We start from the raw sequence: 25,184 nt of genomic DNA on the forward strand, positions 1-25,184 counted from the left end.
ATAATGATATCCCTTTGTGAGGGTTATGTTTGAAGGCATTTCTCATGAGGGGAAATGAATGGCTTGAGTTGAAGTCAGTGTGAAGACAGCCACATTCTGCTGTGCTCTTCCTGAAAGGGGAAGTTGAAGTTGCACTTGAAATGCGCCTTCAATTTTTATCTATTGCATGGTAGCCATGGAAACTGGATGACATAAATAGGCTAGAAACGTTAGAGAGATGTTGCAGTTTTTAATAATGGACGAAATTTGGGTCATAATATCTTGTATGTTGGGGCTATAAATTGCTCTGTGTGCTAGATACGTATTCCATTAATCTGTATGATTCCCTGGTCGGTCTTCACAGAGCCTGTGGGCTATTATTTAAGAACTTTTCCATTTTCCGTTATTGAGTAGAAGTCATTACACTGTAGTCCTCTTCCAACAATCTACACTTTGTGGATTATCTGCGAGTCTACCATTGTGACAGTTTTAGTCAAATGTATTGATTTCAATTATTAGATCCTAAACCTGGCCGCCTTTTCTTGAAATGAAAATGTTTCTCAAGATTCCTCTTGGCAATAGTAGGCATTCTATTCTCCATACATAGTTCAGCCTGCTTGTTATTTCATTTTAAAAGAATGATAAAGTCATAAGGTAACATCTGAAATCTTATTATATAAAACACCTAGAGATGGAAATGTTGATTTTCTTTTTCTGTTTGCCATTACTCCTCTTTCCACTGAGTCACAGTTAAAAGCGAAACACACTTTTTTTTTATGCTGTCATTTTCAAACATTTAACGCCGGCGTAAATGTACACTGATGGGAAAAGGGCAATGCTCTCAGTGCTTCCACAGGACGCGCTCTTGTGAAGGATTCCATTTCCAGGTCAGTTGAGGTTGACGAGTTGCTGCCGCCCACACCGACAAAGAACCAGCACGGTGTTCAGGCCATCAAATGCAACGTGTCCCGTTCCTCCAGAATTTGCTGTAATCGGGTTGAGTTGTTTCCAGCTTGCAGAGGTAACACCTGTCACCTATGTGCTATGTCATAAACAGATGTTTCTCTGGTTCAGACGGTGACAGATTCGCTGCAGGTATGGCTTTCTGTGACTTGACACTTTGCCATGTGAGTTGGAGGCGAGGTGTCTTTGTGCTTGACATGAGAGCTACGGATCACATCGTCTCCCCAGATGCTCCTTAGTTTGGGCCCCGCAGGAGAAAAGACTTCTGTCAGTAGCTGCCACATTCAACACAACTATGGCCAGATTAAAAACGTGTATTATGGTATTGCATTGTGTCTGTGTGTGTGTTTGTGGATGATGATGAGAGAGAGAATAAAACGCGGAAGCACGGACTCGTGAGAGAGACAGGACGACAGCCTGTTATTACAGCCCATGTGACTGACATTGTGTGGGCGATAGGTAATTGCTGAAGTATGCCTGTGGTGACGAGGGCCTTCAGAGGAGCGGATATGCTGCAGACTGAGGCCCACAGAGAGAGAGAGGGAGAGGGGGGGGAGCGAGAGCGAGACAGAGATCTAAAGTGATGACTCATCTCTCACACCCCATTCACAGTGTTTGTTTACAAAAGTTGACGACGGAGTGAGCTGGGCAGCAGAGGGCCTGGGTCAGGGTCTTAAAGGATTTCACCTGTTTAGCCGTACAGCAAGCAGCTTAGACAAGTCCCAGAGACACTTCCTGTGTAAACCCCCCTCACACTGCCTGCTGCCAAGACTAAACAGACCAATGCTCTGTATACTCCTCTCTCCAGGGAGTCTCTGGTCACCGTGGCAATCTGTACAGTTTGTAAGGTCACCAACCCAAAACTATGGCATGATCAGGACTAGTCCTTCTTGCTCAGATTCTTTTTCCGTTTTTTGACAGTTGGACAGAAATCCCTTTTCTCACTGGCCAAAAGTCACACAATCAGTTCAATGTTCTAAACGTCAGTTCTAAACAAAGCACTGTTATTGTTTGACTGTTTCGTTTCGTCTACACCATTAGGCTGACTCAAGGTAAGAAATGTGGCAAAACACTCGTTGGCATAACTTTGAACTTTGCAACCCTAACAAACCGCCCACGCACACACACACACTTGTTCACACTTGACAAACATGAAATAACAACCTGTCAGCCATGGCAGGTGATAGGTTTTATCTCTCCATCTCAGAGGTTGGAGAAAATATTTTAAATAACTTAAACTGCCAGACAAGTGAGAGACGTTGGAACTAAGTCAACTGAAGTCTCTCTGTCTAACAGCAGTATTTTTATGAGACACACTTGCACCATGGTGTTTTCAAGCATTTGTGTGCCTATCTGCATACGTGTCTCTACTATTTGTGTGTGTAGGCATGCACTAGGTGTTCATATTAATGTGTAACTGTACTGTACGTGTGTGTGTGCGTGGATGTTTGATATCTGTTGCTAACTGAACTTCTCTAGTGCTTGTTGAGGAATGTTTGCAGTGTGTGTGTGTGTGTGTGCAGCGTGTCCTGAAGATAACCTGAGATGTTTGTGCTCGTCTGAGGCAGGCTTCGTTATGAATGGCGGTTGGGATGGACCCTGCGGTGCTGGGGGAGCTGCAGTAATTGACGTAATGAAGGTATTTGGCTTTGGGTCCCATGCTGACTGCTGCGGAACAACAGGGATGCATTTACGTCTTTGCGCCCCTGCCTCGACTTGCTGCTCTCCTGAGCCAGCAAACTCATAGATGTACTTTGCCTGTGTGTCCTATTACTGTGACCGCAAACCCAATGAATCACTTTGAAATGACTCATCCACTCTCAGATGTGACTCTTTGACCGACTTGCATTCTGTGCAGGGCTTTTGTTGTCGGTTTTACGCCAAACACTTTTGATATGAGTCATCCATTTTGACTGAGGCAGGATTATACTTGTGTTTCCTCTACTGGCAGTGCAGTGTGGTGTATTGAGGCTTTCAATATCCTGTATACACATAAGCTATATTCACAGGTACAATTATGCACATCTAAAACCACTGACTGTGTGTGTTTTAAAATCTATAAAATGATTGGATTGAGATGTCACTTTTTACTCTACTCCTCTACCAAGTCAATGTGGAACAACTTATGTTACTCTCCATACATTTATCTGCATGCAGGATGTACCATGATGGACTCCCAAGAAAAATAGTATTAAGGTGTCCTGGCATGCAAACTATTCAAGTAAAATGACTCTAGTTTATGGCTATTATATCTTAGTTTACCTTATACAGTGCAAAACTCCTCTTGAACACTAAATGACCCTCCTTGCCCTCACAAGAGTTCACAGTTTGAGAGTCTGGGACCAAGTTGCTACTGCTCTGTTCTACCTTGGCCTGCTTCTCTTGCAGACACAGCCCATGTTGTTTGTATTAAGTCTAATTAGACTTCCTGATGTCAAAACTGTGTTGGTCCACAGTGTGGGTGGAATCCCAATGCAATCCCCACTTCAGACTGTTTTAACCCTCCCTCCCTCCCTCCCTCCACACAGCCCTCCATTCTGCCTTCCACCTCCCAACTTCAGTCACCCCCCTTTGAAAATACCCAAGGGAAAGGTCATTGAGTGCAGGAATGCCATTGCTTGTGTGTGTGTGTGTGTGTGTGCGTGTGTGTGTTTGTGTGTGTGTGTGTGTGCGTGTGTGTGTGTGCTGTGTAATTAAATTCTCCTCATGCTCTCAGAGTACTCTGAGCAGAGGCAAGATGTGGACTGCAATAGCATCCGTGAGCTTGAACCCAGACACCCAGTCCTGAGGGTGAGTGTAGGGTGAGCTTTTTCAAGGCCCCCAGCACAGCTTTGGTACTAAACTAGTCAGTGCTAAACCAAAGTCTTCTAATATCCTGAGGGTGTCTGTGTGAATGAATATAAATATAAATGCATTCTGGAGGATTAGTTTGGGATTGTCAAACTGCATCTGGGCCCTCAAAAACCACTCAGTCATGGTGTTCCTTTTGTCTACAAGCCTTGTTTCATCAAAACACTTGAACCATTTTGTGTCATTAAATAAACACAGTAGCTATATCTTTTCCCTTCAAATGAAAATTGTATTTGGACTTTTTGTTGGGAAATGTCTTGGCTATTGTTAACTGAAGTATTTACCTCATTCTTCCAGAACATTCCTTGAAAAACTGTTCTATCGTTTGAAATTGAAATAGCTGAAATGATGCAGCTGGGAGGATCGATGGCCCTACAGTGCACGTCAAACCAGTCACTCAGCGCAGGTTTGGAAATGTGTTCATGTTCACATTCCATATTGCCCTGCCATTGACTAAACAAGTGCATAATGTCACGTGCCTGATGTAAATTGCATCAGTTAAAATGTGTGCCGCAACATGGGTCTCTACTCTTCATATGCCACTCTGGGAATGTTTAGTGAAGTAAATATTGGGATAAAACAGGATTTGTCTGCCGCAGCATGATCATTTATAATTACATCCAAACTCCCATGGGGTAACATCATACATTAGACATTGAAATGTTTCCAGCCAGAGTTCTCTAGTAACAACAGTTTGTGGGCTGATCTTGAATCATGCCTTCGGTGCCACGGTTCCTGTTTGCAACCTTAAACTGACCTTTAAAAAAAAATTATATTTAGCTCATTACATGATGGAGGTACCTTGTTTGTTGCACAACTCAAGTGATATGGTGTTGTTTATTTAATTCCAAGTTGTAGAGTTTTGCATTTCCCCCCTAAGAATGTGTCGTTTCATAGCAGGAAACATTCTCATCAAATCTTTTATTGGGGTATTGAATGTTATATAATCAATATAAGTTGAGGACTATGGTCGACCAATGGCCAAGATTTCTAATTTCTGGGATACTTCATAGGGTATAAAGATCGTGCACAGTAGGTTAACTGAAACTGTGTTCATCCGATGCTAATCAATCCTCCAGTTTTATCACCGATGTCCACAGAGTGGGGGGCTACTGTATGCTGAGCAGATGGGAAAGCGGCGCGCTGCGCGCTCTCGCTACAGCGATTCTCCAAACTCAAATGCGGACATTTTTTTGAGTATGTGGCTAACTGCCCCCGGCGCCAACGCACTCTGCACCGCGTAATGTTGTGAATGAGGGATACAATGACGTCAGGGCCGAATGTCAACAATGTAGCGATTGAGAGTAGGCGTTCCAGTCCAGTGTAACAAACAGCGGAGACGGAGCTGCACGCTGCGCTGGATCATCACACACACACACACACACTGACGTTTGCTGAAGAAAAATAACAACAGTTTAATGACCACACACTTTTTTTTTTTTTAAGAACGATACAGCCTGTTAGTGCAACGTAAAAGTAATCGCCCGGTACCCGGGGGCTTTAGGAAACGACAAGGAAGTCATCATGTGAAAAAAAATATTTGGTAAGCGGACAAAAGGGCTGGATTACAAGAAAAAAAGAGAAAGTTATAAGGTGAGATGCATGCATATTTGAACGTTTCATGTGTAACTAAATATGTTTTGTTTTTGCTTGTGAACTGCATGTGCAGTGTAAACACATGATTGGACTACAATTAGTTTGTAACGGCGAACGGAGTTCTAAACTTGCACGTTGAGTAGGGCTACCAAGCGACGACAACGCTATCCAAAGACGTGTCTAACCCGCCTAAATAAACATGCGTAAATTCAAACTGTGTAGCCTGCATGCTATTTGTTTTGAATATGAATGATGGTTTAAAAGTGAAGCATAATACCACATCCTGTTATGCTTTGAGTCAGTGTAGTGTGCGCTCCGATCAGGGAGTTTTGCAAGTAGTAGTAGATGCATTGCAATCCAGAAGGAGGCGGCGCATCAAAGTATAGGGGTCAGTCTTGGCTGTTGTTTTCTCCGAGGAAAAATCAGAGAGAAAAGAAGCTGTCACTTGAAAAAGCCTTCACCGATTAAGGGGCCATGGCAGAGGCGAAGACCCCCGGTCTTAATTCCCGCCCTCATTCACTGCATGGCCATCATGGATGAGCCTATAGCATTTGGAAAGTGCCGTGGAATTTGATTTGTATTTGGGATAATGAGGAATCTAATAAACAATATGTTATGAATGAACTAGTATTTTTTTTTGTCTTGTTATTAGTAATTTTTTGTTATTAGCATGTGAATTGTGTTATTTATACATTATCGTATATATATCGTACAAATAACCTTCACGTGCTTTAAAAGATATAGGCTACTGATTTAGATTAAATGCACTGTCACCATCAACATCAAGAGCGCTAAAACTATTTATGTTGAATCTGCACGTCATAAACACACTTGTAAACCATCACATCACAATTACTCATTAATCATCCATAAAAGATCAGCAAAATATCTGCTGTGTAAGAGGACTTGGGAGCATCGGCTATTTGGCAGCCAATACAATCGGCTCGGTGTCCCGACAGTGTGATTTAAAGAACTAGAACATATTTTGTTAAAACGACTGTGATGTCCCCTGATTTAAAATTAATTTAATCAAATAACCATTTAAGTCTACAGTTTTAGAAGTAGAAGAATATCATCATGATATCAGTAAACGCCTGTTTAAATGTTTGCATGTTTGCTTTCAACAAAACATTGCGCTTTTACGCACTCTCCTCGAGCGCTTTGCTTGTCATCTTTATAAACATTTAATTGATAATGATTTTTTGCAAATTATTGGTGGGCAAAACATTTTTTTTTGGTAGTTATCTAATTAATTTGATCCCAAACTATATCTGTACCATGAAATAGCCTATTTGGAATTAACGCGAAACATTCTTATGCGTGCTTACACACCATTCTGCATGCTGTGGAAAGGCACCCACGTCAGTAACGCGGATAGCATGAAATAGCAATGTGTAGCCTAACCGGAGTGAACCAGCACACGACACGGCACAATTTGTATTTGTTATTATTATTCGTAGCCAGGGAATAGACTATTTTAGAGACATGTCTGTATGTCTTCGTGCAGTGTTTTACCGAGGGAATAGGCTACCTAACACTAGCGTTCCGGGTGACGCTGACATTAAACGCAGTGATACAGCAGTTTGTGGTAGAGTGACATCTAGGAGCGAGACATTCCTTTGTCTAGTGCTGTTAACCATGGATAGAGCTGTTCATTTAATCGAATCTGAGCGATCACCGTTCGTGCGGGCTACAGTAAAACAAAAACAAAAAGTATTTGTGAAATGGTGACGACAGACACGTTGTACTTCAAACACATTTTACACACGAAAGTAATGCGTAGACACTATTGATATTAATTAATTCCCCGAGTGATTATATATAGGATCCCTTTACCGCAGGTCCTACGCGTTATTACATCAGTCAGTGAGGTAGCTATAGCACGTGCATAGGCATACTCATGCGCTGCGGCCATGATGACGCCATTGTTGAGAGCCATATATTTGATCCCTTTATGTGTACTGATGTCTAGTTGTACTTTCCCCGTGGCAATGAAGCGAACATTTACGGATTTTTTGGGAGAATTAGTTCACTACTCTGGAGAGTACAGCGAATATTCACAGTAATACACTATAATATAGCAATTAAACATTTCAACTATTTTTCTCCTTTTTTATATTCCCAAGTATTGTTATAGGCTAATGTCTTTATGGCTTAGCCCTTTTTATTTCCCCTTTTATATTTGACAGAACTTGGAATGTAAAAACAAATCCAAACCATATCATGTCCTGTAGCATAGATGTAGTACAATCATTCTTAATATATATATATATATATATTTTAAGAAACCTGGAAACAGTCTGCTCAGTGATGTAATTCAGTGCACTTTTCATGAATTGATCAACTTGGGAGGTTTCCTTCATTCGACCCATGTTGTTTTGGGAGCTGCTCTCGACCAGTCCCTCAGGTTTCCCAGCCAGCTGAAATCGCACACTGGAACTGGATCTCTTCATCTGAGATGATCTTCCCATTATCTCCCCAAGCTTCCCATGCTGAAGCCAACGCAGAGCCGGCCCCTGCACAGCACACTGTCTGTTTCCATTCCATTGTGGTAGCTCAGCGGGCTTCAACCCTGGGCTGAAGACCTAACGACCCATTCATCTGAATCAGGTGTGTTGGAGGAGGGAAACATCTAGAACAAGCAGGGCAGGGGGTCCCTGAGGACTGGAGATGAAGACCACTGTAGTAGCTCTATGGTGTGATGTTGTGTTGTGTTGCAGATGTGAGTATGATGCCGTGTCCGTAAAACAACAACAACAAAAAACAACAATTGTTTGTGTTTAAAGTAAAACAACACAGAGGAGTTCCTGATTCGTGAAATCTTCAGTCTCCAGTTATCATTTCTCTGGTGAAGCATTTGTTAATCACAAATAGCACCAATTTATTGTAAACGTTTTCCGTGAGCATCTTTCAGGCACCCATTGCAGGTTAATGTCGGTTGAGTGGCACATAAATATCACTGTCTGATTGAAAAATGAAAGAATGCTTTATGAATTACGAATCATGTCATGGCCATAAATCAAATCTGTCAAGTGCATCTTTTCACACAGGCTCCACCTTTTGAGTCATTGTGGGATTGTTATCATGATTGCAGGCATTTAAATGAACCCCTACCGGCCAAACTCCAGATCTCCGATCAGAGCTTTGCGTAGACAAAAACATGTTCCCATAGTTCTCCCACGTCAGCACAAAGGCATGTTTGACTCTGCTGCATTGAGGAGAGGGTGAGATGAGACAGCAATGCTGGGAGACACCAAAGATCCTGCTGCTCAGACCACACTTTGGTTTTCTCCAGCTCTCCCTTTCTTTCTGTCTTTCTCGCTCTCACTTTCCATCTCGTTCTCAATCTCATTCTCTGTCATTTTCTTTCATTTTCTTTCATTTTCTTTCATTTTCTTTCATTTTCTTTCATCTCTCTCTCTCTCTCTCTCTCTCTCTCTCTCTCTCTCTCTCTCTCTCTCTCTCTCTCTCTCTCTCTCTCTCTCTCTCTCTCTCTCTCTCTCTCTCTCTCTCTCCGGCTCACTCCCTCTATCTCTCTCTCTTTGGGAGAGTGTTTTCTCCTCTCCCACTGTCCAGGCAGTAATGCATACTGGCATTATCAATCACCATGTGAAATCAGACTGTATTATCCTGCCACTCTTTACTTTTGTCAGCGGTGGAGGAAGAAAAAAAGCCCTCAGCAGAGCCTCGTGGATACTGTATATCCTAGTGTGTACACAGGGAGAGCTAGTGCCAAGAAGCTATCTCTTAGAAAGTGCCAGAGGCAGGAATCTGATTGCTCTGTTTTGTTTAGAGTTTTGTTTTGAGCCTACAATACATTGCCAAGGCACGTAAATCATGCTTGAATCAGAAGCCTGTGACGCTCACCTGAGTCACCACCCGGAGAGGGCACAGCCCCCTCTAACACCCTGTCAGGGTCAGGGCTCACCCTGTCTGGAGACAGGATGGGAGCACAGTGAACCATCATTAGGAACCCATCCTGTGGTCATTCATTACTCAGAAATTACTCAAAATGGTTTCGGCAAGTTACTTACATCTCCTCTGGATCTTTGAAGTCAAAGCAGTTCTTGAAGAGATGACTGTGTGGGAGGGGATCCCTGCAGGTGAACACACCTGCATAATAGGTACAGGTCAATGAAGTGAGGTGAAACTGCATCTGCATGTTATGATCTGCCTTCTAGGACACCAATAAGTGCTTCGACAAGTAGTCCCTATAGAGGTCCTTAAGATCACTTTGCTACAATGTACACAAGATTAATTGTGGTATATGTGTTTAGCAGAGGTGACGTTTCAGTCGTGAGCTATAGGTGTAGCAGAGTGAAGCCTGAACTACTTTGAGTTTACACTGAGAAGTCCTCTTGAGAAAGATAGAGAGAGAAAGAAAGAGAAAGAGGAGAGAGAGAGGGAGAAAGAGCGAGGGAGAGAAAGAAAGAGAGAGAGAAAGAGAGATAGGGAGAGAGAGAAAGAGAGGAGAGAGAGACAGACAGAGAGAGAGAGAGAGAGAGAGAGAGAGAGAGAGAGAGAGAGAGAGAGAAGATGGTGCCAAGGAGGGAGCTGCAGAGCTCTCAACCTCAAGTAGCACCTTAAAGAGCTTCAAGGATCCACTTTTATCAAAGGGAAACATGACCACCATGGCAAAGGTGTTATTTGTCTGCTACTCGTATTTTCTCATTGCCCTTATAGTTCAACTGTCAAGTTGTTTATCTTCACACATATTAGTCGGGTTCCATTCTTGCTGCTGGATGGATTTGGGTGATACGTGTTTTTAATTGAGTTGAGGGGCAAAAGAACAAGGTCTTGACTATTATCAGCAGCAAACTCTCTTGTTCCGACAGTAAACTCCCAGGTTGGGCAGACCCATCCCTGTACTGAAATCGTCGCCCTGATGTCTGATTTAATCGTTGGATTCCAGGTGTTGACTGTCAGAAGTCCTTCATGAGTGCTGTAATTACTGAGTTAATGACGTGGATGTTACACACTTGATCAAATGAGATGTGTTTTGGTTTGACTTTCAGGTTCAAACTGCAGATATTTTACTCTAGGGCCTAGTGTGTGTATGTGTGTGTGTGTTTGCATGAGTTTGTGTGTGTGTGTGTGTGCGCCTTCAGAGGGATTTGCGAAGTAGATAGTGGAAGTCTCTTTAGTTAAATTTAGAGTCCTTCTTTCTGTCAGCATTTTCCTCTCATGGATCAAATATAGAATGGAACCAAAGCCCTTTGAACACAGTCAGCTCTTTCAGTGTAGTAACCACATCCATACGCAACCATTCAGACTCACTTGTACTTAAAAATGCAGAGGTCTTATTCATAATTATCCAGTCACTACATTAAGAATCATTTGTACTGTATGTGAAGATCACCAATGCTTTGGAAGCGTTGCTCTATTTGTGTACATTTGTAGAGCGTGATACCGAGCCTGCTGCACTCGATGGTTCAGCTGTTCAGAGACTACAGCCTGACACGAGAGAAGGCTGCTGTCGGTTGTCTGTTGTCTTCCTCTGCAGTGTGAGGTCACATCCTTACCCTTCTGTGTGACACTCTTTTGTTCTGTTCCTCTGCACTGCAGGACGGGTCGCAGCAGTCAGAGACTGACAGCGTATCAGTGGTCTTGGGCCAGAAAATGCACTTTTAAGACTTTTCTCTCTCCTTGAGTTTCACATGAGTGTCTGGATGAGAGAGGAGCAGACCTGGTGCGCTGGCGGAGGGCAGAGAAGTGAGGGAGGACACCTGGGAGATTCATGAGTGTCTGTGGTTTCCGACAGGCAGAAATGACTCATGCCAGCTCATGCATGTCAATTTAAGGTCTGCGCATATCCTTCAATGAGAAATACATTTCTGTTAAAGCTTTATATTTTATAGACCGGTGGAGTTGAACTACATCTAGGGGTTTGTGCCCGATTTCTTATCTAAATCGTTTATCCATTCACAAGTTCAAATCCCACACCAACAACTGAATACATTTATAGGAGAATTCATGGATTGGGAGGAGTTGAGGCATGGTCTTCTTTTCATGAACCTCAGTTATATGTATTTCCATCATGATGGACATGATTGAAATTGTGGTATCTCCAAATAAACAGGCATTCTACTGAACCTATGCCTTGGTGATTGTCACTATGGAAGAAATATGGTGTTAGCTGTTGAGATATTCCTCCATTTCCTCGCCTTTGGCAGTCTGTTTCATCATCATATTCCCTATAATTCTGCCAACAGTTCTTTTTCTCACAAAAATGCAGATCTCTTTTTTTTCTGTGTGCTTTTTGAGACTTATTGAATTACAAGGGTTTGTAGTCACCGGCGGTAATTTAAAACAATATTGGTTGAAAGCCCAAGTGAACCCAAAGTTCCAGGCTCGCTAGAGGGCTCGACGTTTCCTGCCAACGTCACTTTGTTTTTCCCTTTTCCCATTTCTCTTCCCAGTCGATGGGAAAGGGAGAAGAAGCCTGTCGAACACAAGACTGGAAGGGTTTTAAAACAATCAGCGGATTCCTGGTAAGGGGAGTGAGATCATTGTTTTAGTGAGGGAGGGAGGGAGGGAGGGAGGGAGGGAGGGAGGGAGGGAGGGAGGGAGGGAGGGAGGGAGGGAGGGAGGGAGGGAGGGAGGGAGGGAGGGAGGGAGGGAGGGAGGGAGGGAGGGAGGGAGGGAGGGAGGGAGGGATCAAGGGAGAGCTTGGATGACCCAGCCTGTTGTCTGTCCACCAGGACCACTAAGAGAGCAGAGTGAACTCTCTGGTCACACAGTGTCTAGCAAAGGTCAAAATTCCTGTTTTATTTATACTGCATTGCACATCAGTAACACCCCCCCTCTCTCTTTCCCCCCGAAAACAAAACGCTCTCATTGTGTATGAGGGATGTTAACATGCAGCTCAAACATCTGTGTCTGATAAATGGTATATATAAATACTAATGAGCCCTGCCACCAATTCGAGACTTGACATTGATTATTGATAAATCAGTGTTCCATGAACGTCTATGTTTGGTTTATGCTTACGTCACGGGATTGGTCCCTTTTTACGGATCCTTGCTTGTTAAGAATGTTGTTCCAATTTGTAAAAAAAATTCAGCTTACTGTGTTTACTTTAGACTCATGAATACTTATAAGTCTATTGCCCCTAAAAACATTTTTTTCCATAGCAAACATTCTGAATTGAACTGTTAATATTTACATAGTAGGAGAGAGAATTTCCAGTAAACATGCAATAATATTTTCGTTCAAATCATCACCACTGGAGCAGTGGAGTGTTAAAAGTACAAAACAAGTCTGATGTGTGGTTTTGCTAAAGTGCAGCTGGAGTATGGGAGGACAAGGGGGGCAGGGGTGGGGGGTGTCTGAGAGAGTTCTGCATCCTGTGAGACTTGAGCACAGGTGGTTGGGAGGATAGGAGAAGGTGGGCGTTGAGGTACAGGGGCGTAGTGCCCACTTCCTGTTCCCAGCATCGTGATCTACTGTAAAGCAGTTGGCTCACGACCAGATCAGAACATGATTGGCTTGCGGTTGCCTCTCGCTGTCTCACAATGGGCTGCTATTGGAGGAGACCTTTTGTGGTGGGCCCCAGTTTGCCACATTCTTTTGTTTGTGCTTTCTTCATAACGTCTTTGCATCAGGGTTACAAAATATTTATTTATTTTTTTACCCCCTAAAATTTTTTTGGGGAGCTGCTATTGAAAAGATCGCACAGGGATTCACTCTCGCAAATGGAGGCACGAAATTAAAGAACGAAAGTTCAAAAGGGGTGACAGCACTGCGTTTTCCATTTTGTTTTTGCACACGTGGAATGGAAAACATGAAAGTACAGTGCAATAAAATCCACATTCGCTGTCAAGCATGACGCTTGGTATGTAGTTCTTCCCGTGGAGAGTACTCATAATAGGGATACTTGTCTCCCTGCAGTAGCTGACTACATTCTGCACATTTAGGAAGGATTGAAGATTCTGCTAGTCCTGCTGAAGGAAAATATTAATGTCCCTCCCCTCAAAGACCACCCCCCAGTCCCAGACCAGCCTGGGGTCAGAGCTGACCAGTCCATCTCAACCGGTCTATCTGACCAGGGATAGAGAGGATTTATCTATTTTTACGGTCATCAGTGAGTAAGCACAGACAAGCTTATGTATCTGAGGTGGTGTGTTAAGGATCTGCCGTTGTCATGAAGGGCAGTGGGTGAAATGTGAGGGTCGGAGTCTGAGCGGCGTGGCCTGTCTGCTGATGATACTCAAACATGACTGAACAATCCATTCACACCCACGGGGTCTGAATACTACAATGATTAACTGTGTGTCATTTTTATCCAGCATGACTCAATATTTATTTTGCAGGTTGGATTAGAAGAAGAAGATTAGCAGTCATTTTCCTCGACTATCCTCTAAAGACTATATGTTATGGCTACCTCAAAATGTTTAAAGATGGTTTGACTCATGATCTATCAAGTATGGAACCGGTTTTAGTTCAAAGAAGTGTAGTTGAGATTGAAAGATGTTAAATTGGCAACATATTTTCTACTTGTAGGCTTTATGAAATAAAAGACTGGAAGAGATTTCTTCTTGGTGTGACAGAAGGCTGAAAAAAATGGCAGTGGTAGCTAGTGTTGCAGGCTATTGTTTGTATTTGTTGTTATTTAGCTGTAATGTCTAATCTTCCTTGTGTGCTTAAAGGTCAGGTTACCATTCCTATCTCCTATACTAGAATAGGTAACAGAAAGAGATTAGCTCCAGAACTTCTGTTGATTCTGTCCTTAAGGAAAAATGAAAGACAAAAGTCAATCATTTCTTATAAAGTGTGATGGAAGGATACAGCCAAAACAATAATTTCAACATGTCTTTATTGAGATGGATGCTTGAATTCCCGTGATATCGTTGAAGACATCTGCTTGCTGTAGTGAAGCTGTACCTATTAAAGAGAAAGATAGCACGCGAGAAAGGAGAGAGAGGGGGGGGGGGGTATGGGTCAATAGTGCTGCCTGGTTGAAAGACTGTAGTGGCTGGCTGTTTAGATGGATTACAGCAGTAATGCATCCCTTTCATCTCATACTCAGGCATTGTGTCTGCAGGCAACAGGGCTAATTGGTTCTCATCATCGCTTCGCATGCACTTTTTCCAACGCTCTCTTCACTCATAATTCTTATAATGTAATCTGCTTCGGCGCAGTAATGCAAACTTCATCACTTTATACGGGAGTTTATTAAGTTGTACTTTGCAGCGTACTTATACTCCGATCACTATTACCATTTAGTACAGTAGTTAAAAATATAGATATATTCCTTTCATAGATGATTTGAACAACATTATATGTTATCCAATGCAATTCATTTATCTGGACCAGCTCAGTATCGTATCTTGTTGTGAGTCATCATGAGATGGCAATCCAAACAGTGACATCTGTGGCTCAGCAGACAGTGTCAGACTGTGGAGAGGTATTCAGCGCCAAGCACATCTCTTGGTACAGTGGTTTGAGTCTGATGCACGGCCTCTGTTGAAGTATTGGAAAGATTTCTCAGCAGATTTCTATCTGTAATACCATTCGCTAACTTTCAAGTTCAACAACTGAAATCTGATAAGGTAAAAGCCTCAGTTATTCAAAATTCATCTTAGATGTGGTGTTGAGATGTTAGGTTGGTGAGATGGATGGATGACAGACAAGAAAGAAGAAGGGTGTTTGTTGTGTGTCTGTGATACAGGAAATGGGACTACAGGAGGGGTTACTGCTATTTGGAGGAACCTAAGCTATGGGTGCCCTTTCTGTACATCATGTGCTTTGCATGGTGCTATGATAGTGCTCACAATCATTTGGGGGGGGGGGGGAAGAGTAGTTCTCAGAGAGTCTCTGCTCCCAGGGAATGAACAGATATCGATCCTAATCACCTCATGGCCAACCAATGTGTAAGTAGGCTCCTGTTTGGTTTGACTTTGACTTGTTTTGACTTTTGACCGTTTTTGAATGTGTGAAGAAAGTCGTTGCTTCTGCGTGTCAGAGACGCCTGCACATTTTGGCACGTACAGTCAAGTTTAATTTAATATGTTTGTAAATGGCATATTTAGTGAGTTGAAATCACGAGGTATTCATTGAGTTGATTAGAATAATATACTGGAAGGTCATCAGGCAGGCTGTGTGTTCAGAATGACTTAGCTAAGTTAGTCTAATCGAACCTGATGGAAGGAACTTCAACTGAGAGCTGTATTGTTCCAAGATCCATCAAATAATGATCTGAGTCTGAAAAGTTATACATACCACAACAGTATGCAACAGAAAATGATCATTTTCATCTGAAAAGTTGAGTATACATTTATGACATAGTATTACAAAGGAAATAATGATTTTATGACTTCCTCTGCAGGTGTTTTTATTTATTTAGAAACTATTAACACCTAATTCATCTGTACTTTTGTCCTTTTCTAATGCCAAAAGGTAAACCTAATTACCATCCAAACTGTGAATAGGATCACACTATTACAAATGTGATTTTTTGTTCTTCTAAATCTTCAAATAGTTAAATCTAGACATAATATCCTGTTGACTGTGTGTTTTGCAGAGGAGGAAATCTTGACTGAGTAAAATGTGACTCCCAAATCTCTTCATGAAAGCTTTCACGTGTGCAGTGTACGCACACTCAGTCAAGGCTCATATCCCGTCTTCACAAGTAGCCTATTAGCAGCACAATGGAAACCTCTGTCTGGCTGTTGTTAGTCTCATAGCCAAGGTTTGTAGCTTAGAGCTAATGCTGGAGTTAATGCCATCATAGTAGGAGTACAACTCATTAGAGTTGACTCCTGGTGGTTATTCAGAAGACATGCCCTGCTCTTGTGCTCCTGCCTGTGGAAGCATCTTGCGCTTCTCTCTATGCACTAACCAAACACTCTCTGCCCTCTGTGTTTTTAAAATTCAAGACATGACGAGATATTCGATGACGCCTGTCGTTCAAAGCCACTGTTTTGGTGTGATTTAACCGTGTAATTCAAGTGCAGACGCCTCCAAGTCACAGTGACTTTGCCTTTCGCTTGGCTTCTTTTTGCTCTCTCTGAAGTAGCCACATGCACTGAACAAGCAGTCTTCCTACTTCCCATAATGCACCTCTCCTGCTGCAGCATGGAGAAGCCAGTGAAAGAAGCCATTGTTCTTGACACTGTGAGGCATGTTGCATGCACTTATGACCCTAAGTGGGAGAAATTATTCCCATTATACATCTGGAATGTCTTTGAATCAATCAATTGTATGAGAACACATCTTTAGAATATTTTGCTTTGGCTGACTTCAATTTGAAAAGCATCCACTTCTCTCCAAAGAGGAAAAGTTGTTAACCATTTTATTTACATTAAATATAATTTCATAAGTCATTTCATTATGTTTGAAACTGTAGGAAATACAAGTTACACAATTCCAACAAATATCACAGTGACTTGTTACGTATAAACATATTTACACAACTGGGAAAGGGAAAAAGATCCGTATTAGAAATTACCTTTTTCAGAATGTCTTGAAACTGTTCACTCTAACCTAAAATCTGTAAGGCCATTGTAATTATTTTTTGTTGAGAAATGATTTATTTTACAACTTAAGCCTTTTGTTGACTATTTCCAGAATAAGGACCACCTCCTCACCACGGTTTAGATCCATTGAATCAAGTCTCCCATTGATGCTTTTGAAAAACAAATGACGTTAAGGGGCCTTATTCCTATGCTTCTCTTTGTTTTTTCTTTCAGGGGGCATTGATTGATGTTCAGTAGACCGTTCCAGAAAATCCTTTACTTCTCACAGGGATTATTATAATATATGATGTGATGTTTTTAGCCATAGATATAGTCAAGCCGCATGATAAAACAAAAACTGCGATGTGAAGGTATAATTCCACCGCTTTTCAGATGAGTTCTTTGTTTATAAAAGCCCTGAAGCCCAAACCTCATGGTCCAACACAGACAGAGGTGAGGAAGTTCATCATAACCAGAAGACATCATAATAATCAGAATAGATGGTAGTAGAATAGACGCAGGGAGTCTTACACAATAGTTGTCTTTCATGCAGCAGACGTGTTGTTTTGCCTTGTCCACAGTGTGTGAAGCGCCTCCGTGGTTACATGCCAGGGTGCATGAGTCTGTCTGGGACACATCCACACGGGTGTAAAGTAAGAGGGGCGGCGCGGAGATCGTAAATTTTTTAAAAAAAAAATCTGTATCCAGTCAGTGGAAGGCCTATTTTTAACCGCGTTGTATCACGTTTCTCCTCTTGCTGTTTTGGTCTTTTGTTATTTGAGGAGGATACTTGGTGGACACTCTCAGGTAGCCTGAGAGGGGGGATGAGGCAGAGTGACACAACAATCTGTCTTCTCTGTGTTTAAAGATGCGGGCGTGCGCACGTGTTGGTGTGTGCAGACAGGCGCGTGTCCCTGTGTTGCTGGAGGTGTGTCTGGGACTGACCTGTTGTGATCTCTCAAATGTTCTACTTCAGTCATTACTACAGCTGACCCTGTGTATTGCTGCCACCAGCCCTTTCACTGCATCTGCACTCAGGAGTCCAGATTGGATCCAGATGGTGGAGTGGAACACCCGCACAGCCCTCGTCAGAGCGGAACTACACAGTCAAGGCTTAGTTTAAAGGAGTCCTGTGCCCGGGTGTTGCTCATTGGAGGGCCCTTATCGGGGTTAGGGCATCAGGTCCACAGGGGTGCTTGTGGCAGGAGTGACTTAACCCAGCCTCAGGGATGTGTCTGCGGCATCACTGTTTGTTTGGGTTGGATGATATTCCTGCCGTCAAGCGGTTGGCTCTCTGCTTTCCACTCGTTTCTCTCTTGTATAAATTTGGGAGGGGAATGTGTGTGGGGTGGAGAGAAAGGGGAGGGGGGTCGTGAGAGCACAGGAATTCCCACTCACTTGGCTCATCGTGTATGCTCCCTCAGCCATTACACCCCCTTCCCTGTCTATCCTGTTCTCTCTCTCCCCTTCTCTCTCTCCCTCCCTCCCCCCTCTCTCTCTCCCTCTCCTCTCTCTCTCTCTCTCTCTCTCTCTCTCTCTCTCTCTCTCTCTCCCTCCCTCAGTTCTCCCCACCATTGGGTTGGGAAAAGGGGACATTTGTTTTTGGAATGTGGCGCTCTCAGCCATGAGCACCATCAGAACATCTTTGTTTTCCCAAGCACCAGGTCTCCTAGACGCTGTGTGGTGCAACAGCAAGTTATCAGGAGGGGGGGCTAGGTTCATTCAGCCGCCTGTCATGGGCCCCGCTTTCTTTTATTTTTAGCCAAATCCATCAAGCTTGACAGGCGGGTAATTTGAGCCGAGCCGAGGGCAGTGCTCCAGGTCTCTTCCACAAAGTCATTCTTCTCTTGTCCTTCCTCCTGGGAAAGCTTGGGGCCAGGTCACTCCATGGCTGGGTTCTGTTGAGTCATGTGAGATCATGTACACAGAGACACCAGCACTCTACGATCGGAGACTGCTGGGGTTTATGGGGCGGTTGGTCGGGGTGGGAGGGAGGGAGGGAGGGAGTGGGTGAGTGGGGGGGGGGGGTTGAGGCCGGGGGCAACAGGGGAGCTATAATCTGCTCCCCCGGCCAGCAGAGAGAGGAATGCACTGGGCCGAGCCTTGTATAAGGTAATGTCTAGTGAACATGCAGGGGTGGGACGTGTGCACAGATTTATTTTAATACACTGCTGGGAGGGGGGGGGGGGGGGGGGCAACCCTGCCAGCTTGTCCCAGGATCACAGTTACACATCGGACAAGACAGGACTTTTCAGTAGGCTAACCACTACAGACGAAAAAAACACTCAAAGAGGCAAGTTTCTGCTGGAGTTTGACCTGTTAATTGTGCATGACCACCATAGGAAGATGTTTTGTCCCTCTAAAGGTTTTTTCATGGGTTCTATAGCTGAGTTTTCACACCAGCATGTTTTGAGTTCAGAGCCCTGCAGACAGATTTGGATCTGGCATGTCAGTCTGGCATTAAGCGTTACTGTGATGCACATGTGTGGTGCTTTAAGGTGGTTTGATGTGATTGTTCAGTGGTTGTTACAACGTTTTGCCTGAGTCATGGATTCAGTTGAAATGTATTATAGCTGCTATTGAATTATCTTTCTAGCCTAAGCTGCCTTCGCTTATTACACCTATATAGGAATATAAACAGACACAGTTCTTGCTGTGATGCTGAAAACAAAAATACCTACTGTATAAAGAAATACCAACATACTAATCAGGCAGAATTACAGAGCTTGATAATGGCAAACTAGAGCATTAAAAAAAATACCCGTAACATCATTTATACCCACCAGCTATGGGATCTATTAATATCACCCAAAGCTTACACTAAAATGTGCTTTTTAGCCTTTTTAGTGAAATGAGAGTGTGTTTCTGTGTCCTGAGGCTACCACCCAGCTGGGGCTGCTGGGTGTTCTCTTTACCTGGGCCAGAGCTGCAGGAGGTGGTGTAGAGCCAGCTGTCCTAGTGACCTTGGGCTGTGCATACAGCCAGCTCCCCAGCCTGGCTCTGCTCAGGCACACTGAAGGATGCAGCGCCCTTGCTAAACACAGGAGCTGCTCTCTCTCTGTCTGTCTGTCTGTTTCTCTCTCTCTCTCTCTCTCTCTCTCTTTCTCTCTCTCTCTGTCTCTCTCTCTCTCTTTCTGTCATTCCCATTTACTCTTCTCTCTGTCCCCTGCCTTTACTCTCCCCCTCACTTTCTCTCTCGACAGGATACATCATTCAGTGCTTGGAAAACACTTGGCCTTTCCTCAATGTGCACAGTTCTGTCTGTGTCCAAGCCGGAGTTGGGAGATGTGTTGTTGCTGTGTTGTGATCCCCCCCCACCACGCCTCGAGGTCTCAAGGTGGCCCAGCTGGAGGGCTGATGATCAGGTGCTGAGGGTGTCTGTAATGAGCCCTGCACCAGACTCACTTAGATTCCACTAGAACCCACTCCTGCTGACAGGTTTTTTTCAAATGCTTACACACATTTTTTTTTAACTTGTCTTCTTTTTTTCAAAACTTAAAACACACAAGTCCAACAACTGCACACACAAAATTCAAAATGCCTCGCTTTACTTGCAAAATGAAGCACTGCAATCAAAATATCACAAACACGTCTCAAAAGCACACATTTGTCTCATGCTGCAAACACTTTTGCCATTATATTCCATTTCTTGACAGATCATATAGACACAGTTATTCTAACCCTAAAGCTCTTCTTTCATTAGCTCCTTCGTACATGTATGATGTGGCAGAGATGAAGACAAATTCAGGGTAAACACAAAAACAAGATTGAAACCAAACGTATGTTTTTACTATAAGCATTTGTGGTTGTCAATACAGTATCACACCATACAAGAGAGAGAGTGTAGTAGGACAGAAACCAAACCTACAGTAATTTGGAAAAAGGTGATTACGAAATGGTGTGTGTGCCATGAACTGTGCAATACAGGAATATATAGTATTTTCTATCATATTGTCAGCATGTTTTCTTATAGTCACTGTACTGTTGCACAGTATGATACAGCAATCCACCAGACTGTGACCAATCATGCAGTGCATTGCAGTCAAAGGATGCATGGGTGCTAAAATATATGTATATATATACTTTGTGTTGTGCTAAAACAGCTATTATGTGTAGATTTGAACATGTGTATATTACAGTATATTGTACATACCTGTTATCTTTTCCACAGTAGAGGTTCAAATTATACCCACCACTGTAAATCAACTCAAATTAGGCTGTTTATAGGCCTATACTAAAGCCATGATTGGTTGGTGTTGAGTAAAGCATTGGTGTTTGCACATGCGAGGAGTTAGTGGAAGGCACTGATGAAATAGTGTGTCATTTTGATTGGTTGTGTTGTAAAAAGTAAATCAAGATGGCGTGTGTGTGTGTGGTGTGTGTGGTGTGTGTGTGTGTGTGTCAACAAGGTGCTAAGGGTGGGATGACATGTTTCGTGAACACGTTCCCCTGACAGAGAGATCTGGCTTTCCAGTCAGGTCACCGTATGTGCAGAACACCTCTCCAGGTGACCCCTCACTGACGAGCCAGGCCCCGGTCGCCGCCAGCTGCCAGCTCCGCTTAGAGAGGGCAGAGCTGCGGGACAGGGGACGGGTGGATGGTCGGCCACAGCTATGTTTGTGTTGAGAACGTCTCATCCAGTTTGGCTGTGTCTTCCTGTCTGTCTGTGACGTGAAACTGTGTTCACGCCAACCGGCGAGGCTCCCGCCACGTCATGTGATCAGGAGATGTATCTCTCTAAAGTGTGGTGTGTCGGTTTGTCGGTTGGAGGTTGTTGTACATTTTGCTCTTCATCTCTGGTCTCATTATTATTATATAACTATGTCACATGTGTATTCTGCTGTTTGACATTCCTTCTCTCGCTATTGTCTGTTTACAAGTGATCAGTGTGGTTTGATCCTCAGTAAGATCCCAGTGAAGTGAAAAGAGCATTGTTACCGCATTGTTTGATGGGAATTAATTTGTCAAGGGTTTCAAAAGTGCCTGAAGGCGGAATGATCTATGGTGTGATATGTTGAAACTGAAAGAACATTACGTTTGATTTGTTGTTTTGTTATAAATTGTATTAATGATTGAAATGTGATGTGTTTTTTTTTGGTTTTTTTTTAGCTCTGGGATTATGTCAAGGTATTTTTCATTGATAGGTCAAGATAAAGACCTCTTTTGATGCATGCAAATTCCTGCTGCGTTGTAAAGGCCAACGGCTGAAAGGATGTCCTTGGGAAACCCTTTCAGGACTGGTGGTACTAAGGGCGCTGCTTCTGGGACCAGGGACAAAAGAGCAGTTTCTTTCTGTACATTGAAATTTGCTTACCTTCTGACACAAACAGTGTTCCATTACGGAAGTGGAACGTTGGATCATTGTTTCATCTGGTTCGTTTCTGGATGGCAGCCCTGGATCTTTAGCCTGATTGCCATGGAAACCATTATGTAGGGCAATTGGCAGTAGAGCACTTTAGAAATCTCCTCAGAATATATTACTAGTTGCAAAGGCCCCCCTTTTCTCACCTTCAACCTCTCTCCATTGTCCGGGACATAGTTAACTTCAGCCTGTTTTCTCAGGATTTCATGACTGAACTCAGGAATGCAGTATGAGTAGCCTGTAACGTGCATAAACAGGCTCCATGTTAACTGTTTTGAAAGTACAAACTAATAACCCTCTATAAGATGGCTAGCCTAGATATCTCAACATAAAAAAAAACAAAAACAACAATTATCTCCAGGATGTCTATATATCTTCCACATGTACAGGTTGGATACTTTTTTTTTTTTTTTTTAAGGATGTGAAATCTGCACCTGTAATATGTGCTTATTGTATCTCTAAGACTAGACCAGTCCCGACAGGAAGTGGCTGTGGATCTGCAAAACAGATTGCACCCTTTACCTAGCCCTCAGATAAACCCTTTACCTGGCCCTCAGAGAGACCCTTTATCTGGCGCTCAGAGAGACCCTTTACCTGGCCCTGGGAAAGACTTCAATTTGAATCCTCATCAGGGACTTAAAGTGGGTTGTGCAATGGACCTGAATAACTGCTCATATTTTCCCTTACGAGGCAAAAACCCAAATAAAATGACTAAGACTTCATTCAGAACAGATGTGCTGATATTTGCATTTCACGGTGAAAGTGCTGCTCGCTCACTTTGTCTGCTCGGTGGATTGTCAAAGCTTCCAGACAAGCGCTTGTTCCTGGTTGTTAGCTTTAGTCCTGGCTGTCAAATGGACTCTGGACCTTCAGGAATATCAATGTAAACTTTTCAGACAACTAACCCATTACAGAAGAGCAGATTGTTTAAACTGTAAGACCTATTCGTCATCTACCAAAAATAGCTCCAAGGCAGAAGAAAAAAAAAATCTTTAAAAAAAAAGAGAGAGAGGGGAAATAAAACACACTCGATTGATTCTTGTTACCACCTTTTTTGTGGACGAGCAACTCCCTCATTTATGGTGCAGGAAAACAAGCTTGCTCAAAGGTCTGCTAACCCATCTGGTTGAGGTGATTAGCAAAAGCTGAGGCAGATGGCGTCACGGCCATATTCTGCATTGCTGTAGGGGTGTATTAATCTGCATACACTCGTATGCCCAACACAGCCTCGTCTGAGTCCCCTGATTGTATTTTACTGCGGTACATTACTATCCATGACCGAATGGGAAAATCTGAGGAGAAATATGGTCTTTTCCAGCGTTTGCTTTCTGGTGGAACCGTCCGACCGCACAAGCCTCATTTACTGCGGCGAGCTGAATGACTGGAACCCTCAGGATGTTTTTGTAAGGGACAAGGCGGGAGGGAGGGAGGGAGGTATGCCTCCTCAAGCACAGAGCTCACGCTAGACTGAATAAGCCACAGCCCCTCTGCTGGCAGTGCGTCTGGAAATATTGACGCACCAGCGGAGAGAAGCCCCAGAAACACTAGGAATCCCCCCGAGAAGACTTTGGGCGGGTGGGAGGGGTGGAGCCTTGGAATGCCCTCTGAGCAGTCAGTCACTTAGTTACCAGCTGAACTCAGTGAACCAAGCCTGAGTCAGCGACTTCACAACAGGACCATCGCCACCAGCGAGACTCCACCCCACCTTCCACCTCTCTCTCTCCCCTCGTCTATCTATCTCCCCTCCCACCGTCATTGATCGAGACTCATGCTGCCCCAAGCATATTGGCCGGGCTCTCTGCCATCTTTCAAAACAAGCCCACCCATACCCAATCACCTGACCTCTTTCCGTCCAACTGTCAGGGTCAACATGAACCTATGTGATGAATGACTATGAATGTGTAGTATGCTGGGGGTAGCACATGTCCAGTAGAAGGGATCAGCCTGACATATGGAACACATCCATTCAGGTAAATGAACATTCGGTCCTTCCCTCCCCCAGACACTTTTGTAAACAGGATAATCTGGTCTCTGACCTTCTCATCCACTCATGTAAACAGTTTTATTTGTGGTTCATTATTTGGCACTGGTACTGCTGCTTGTAAATGCAGAGTGATTGACTACCTCTAAAAATTCTTAAAACAAAAAAATGTGTTGATTCCAATGTACACTGTAAGAATTTTGGCCCATCCATTAGCAAATACTATCACTGGATCTCTATATTGCAGTTTCACACCCCTCATCCTCATCCCTTTGGGAATGTTGGATTGGACTTTAATCCTCTGGGTTGAATCTGATTGTGTTCTCAGACTTTGTTTGTTGGCGGTAAATCCTCATAGAGAAATAATAGAGAGAGAGAGAGAGAGAGAGAGAGAGATAGTAAGAAGGAGAGTAAGAGAGAGTGAGGGTGAGGGAGGGTGCTGTAATAATTACTATCTCTCCCCACTGATCTGACGGAATCCGTGACTGCAGGAATTCTGTACATTTGTCAGTGATGTTGCCTGAATGTCAATCATGTTCATTGTTCATTGAAAATATTTGTGCCACCCAGTTTGTTTTGCTGATATGGTTCAGCTTTTTGTTAGCCAGCTAGTTAGCTTCCGGGAGGTGTAGCTACGTGAACACGTCTCATATGTAGCGCTAGCTACTGTAGCTTGATATGGCTTTGTTCTTCCCCGACAGTAGTTACTGTTAAGCTAGTTAGCTCCCAAGTAGACTGTAGACTAATAGAGCTAGTTAGCTCTACTTACCTATCTCTACCAGGAATGACCATTTGACTCCAGTCTCTCGCTCGCTCGAAATACAAAATCCCCGATTTCTGGCTAGACAACAGTTCAATTTGAAATTGGTAATTCTTATATTATATTAGCAAGTTTTCCCCCTAAAAGAAGCTTATTGACGTTTTGGGGTGCATATTCTCAGTAAGCCGATCATGGTAGGCTACTGTATGGTTCTGGTCTACAATTTAGAGTCCGCGA

General features: G+C 43.3%; 1 protein-coding gene across 1 annotated transcript in view; it reads left to right on the forward strand.

Moving 5' to 3' along the window:
- Positions 1–5,082: 5,082 nt before the first annotated feature.
- The window catches only part of bach2b (BACH transcriptional regulator 2b), a 65,991-nt gene continuing 45,889 nt past the window's right edge, over positions 5,083–25,184 (forward strand). Inside the window, exon 1 of the mRNA XM_084699317.1 lies at positions 5,083–5,385. The gene's annotated coding sequence lies outside the window, so the exon portion shown is untranslated. The remainder of the gene's footprint in view (positions 5,386–25,184) is intronic.

Source organism: Hypomesus nipponensis, chromosome 6 (assembly GCF_054491055.1).
Source record: "Hypomesus nipponensis isolate SF chromosome 6, ASM5449105v1, whole genome shotgun sequence".
Taxonomy (NCBI): domain Eukaryota; kingdom Metazoa; phylum Chordata; class Actinopteri; order Osmeriformes; family Osmeridae; genus Hypomesus; species Hypomesus nipponensis.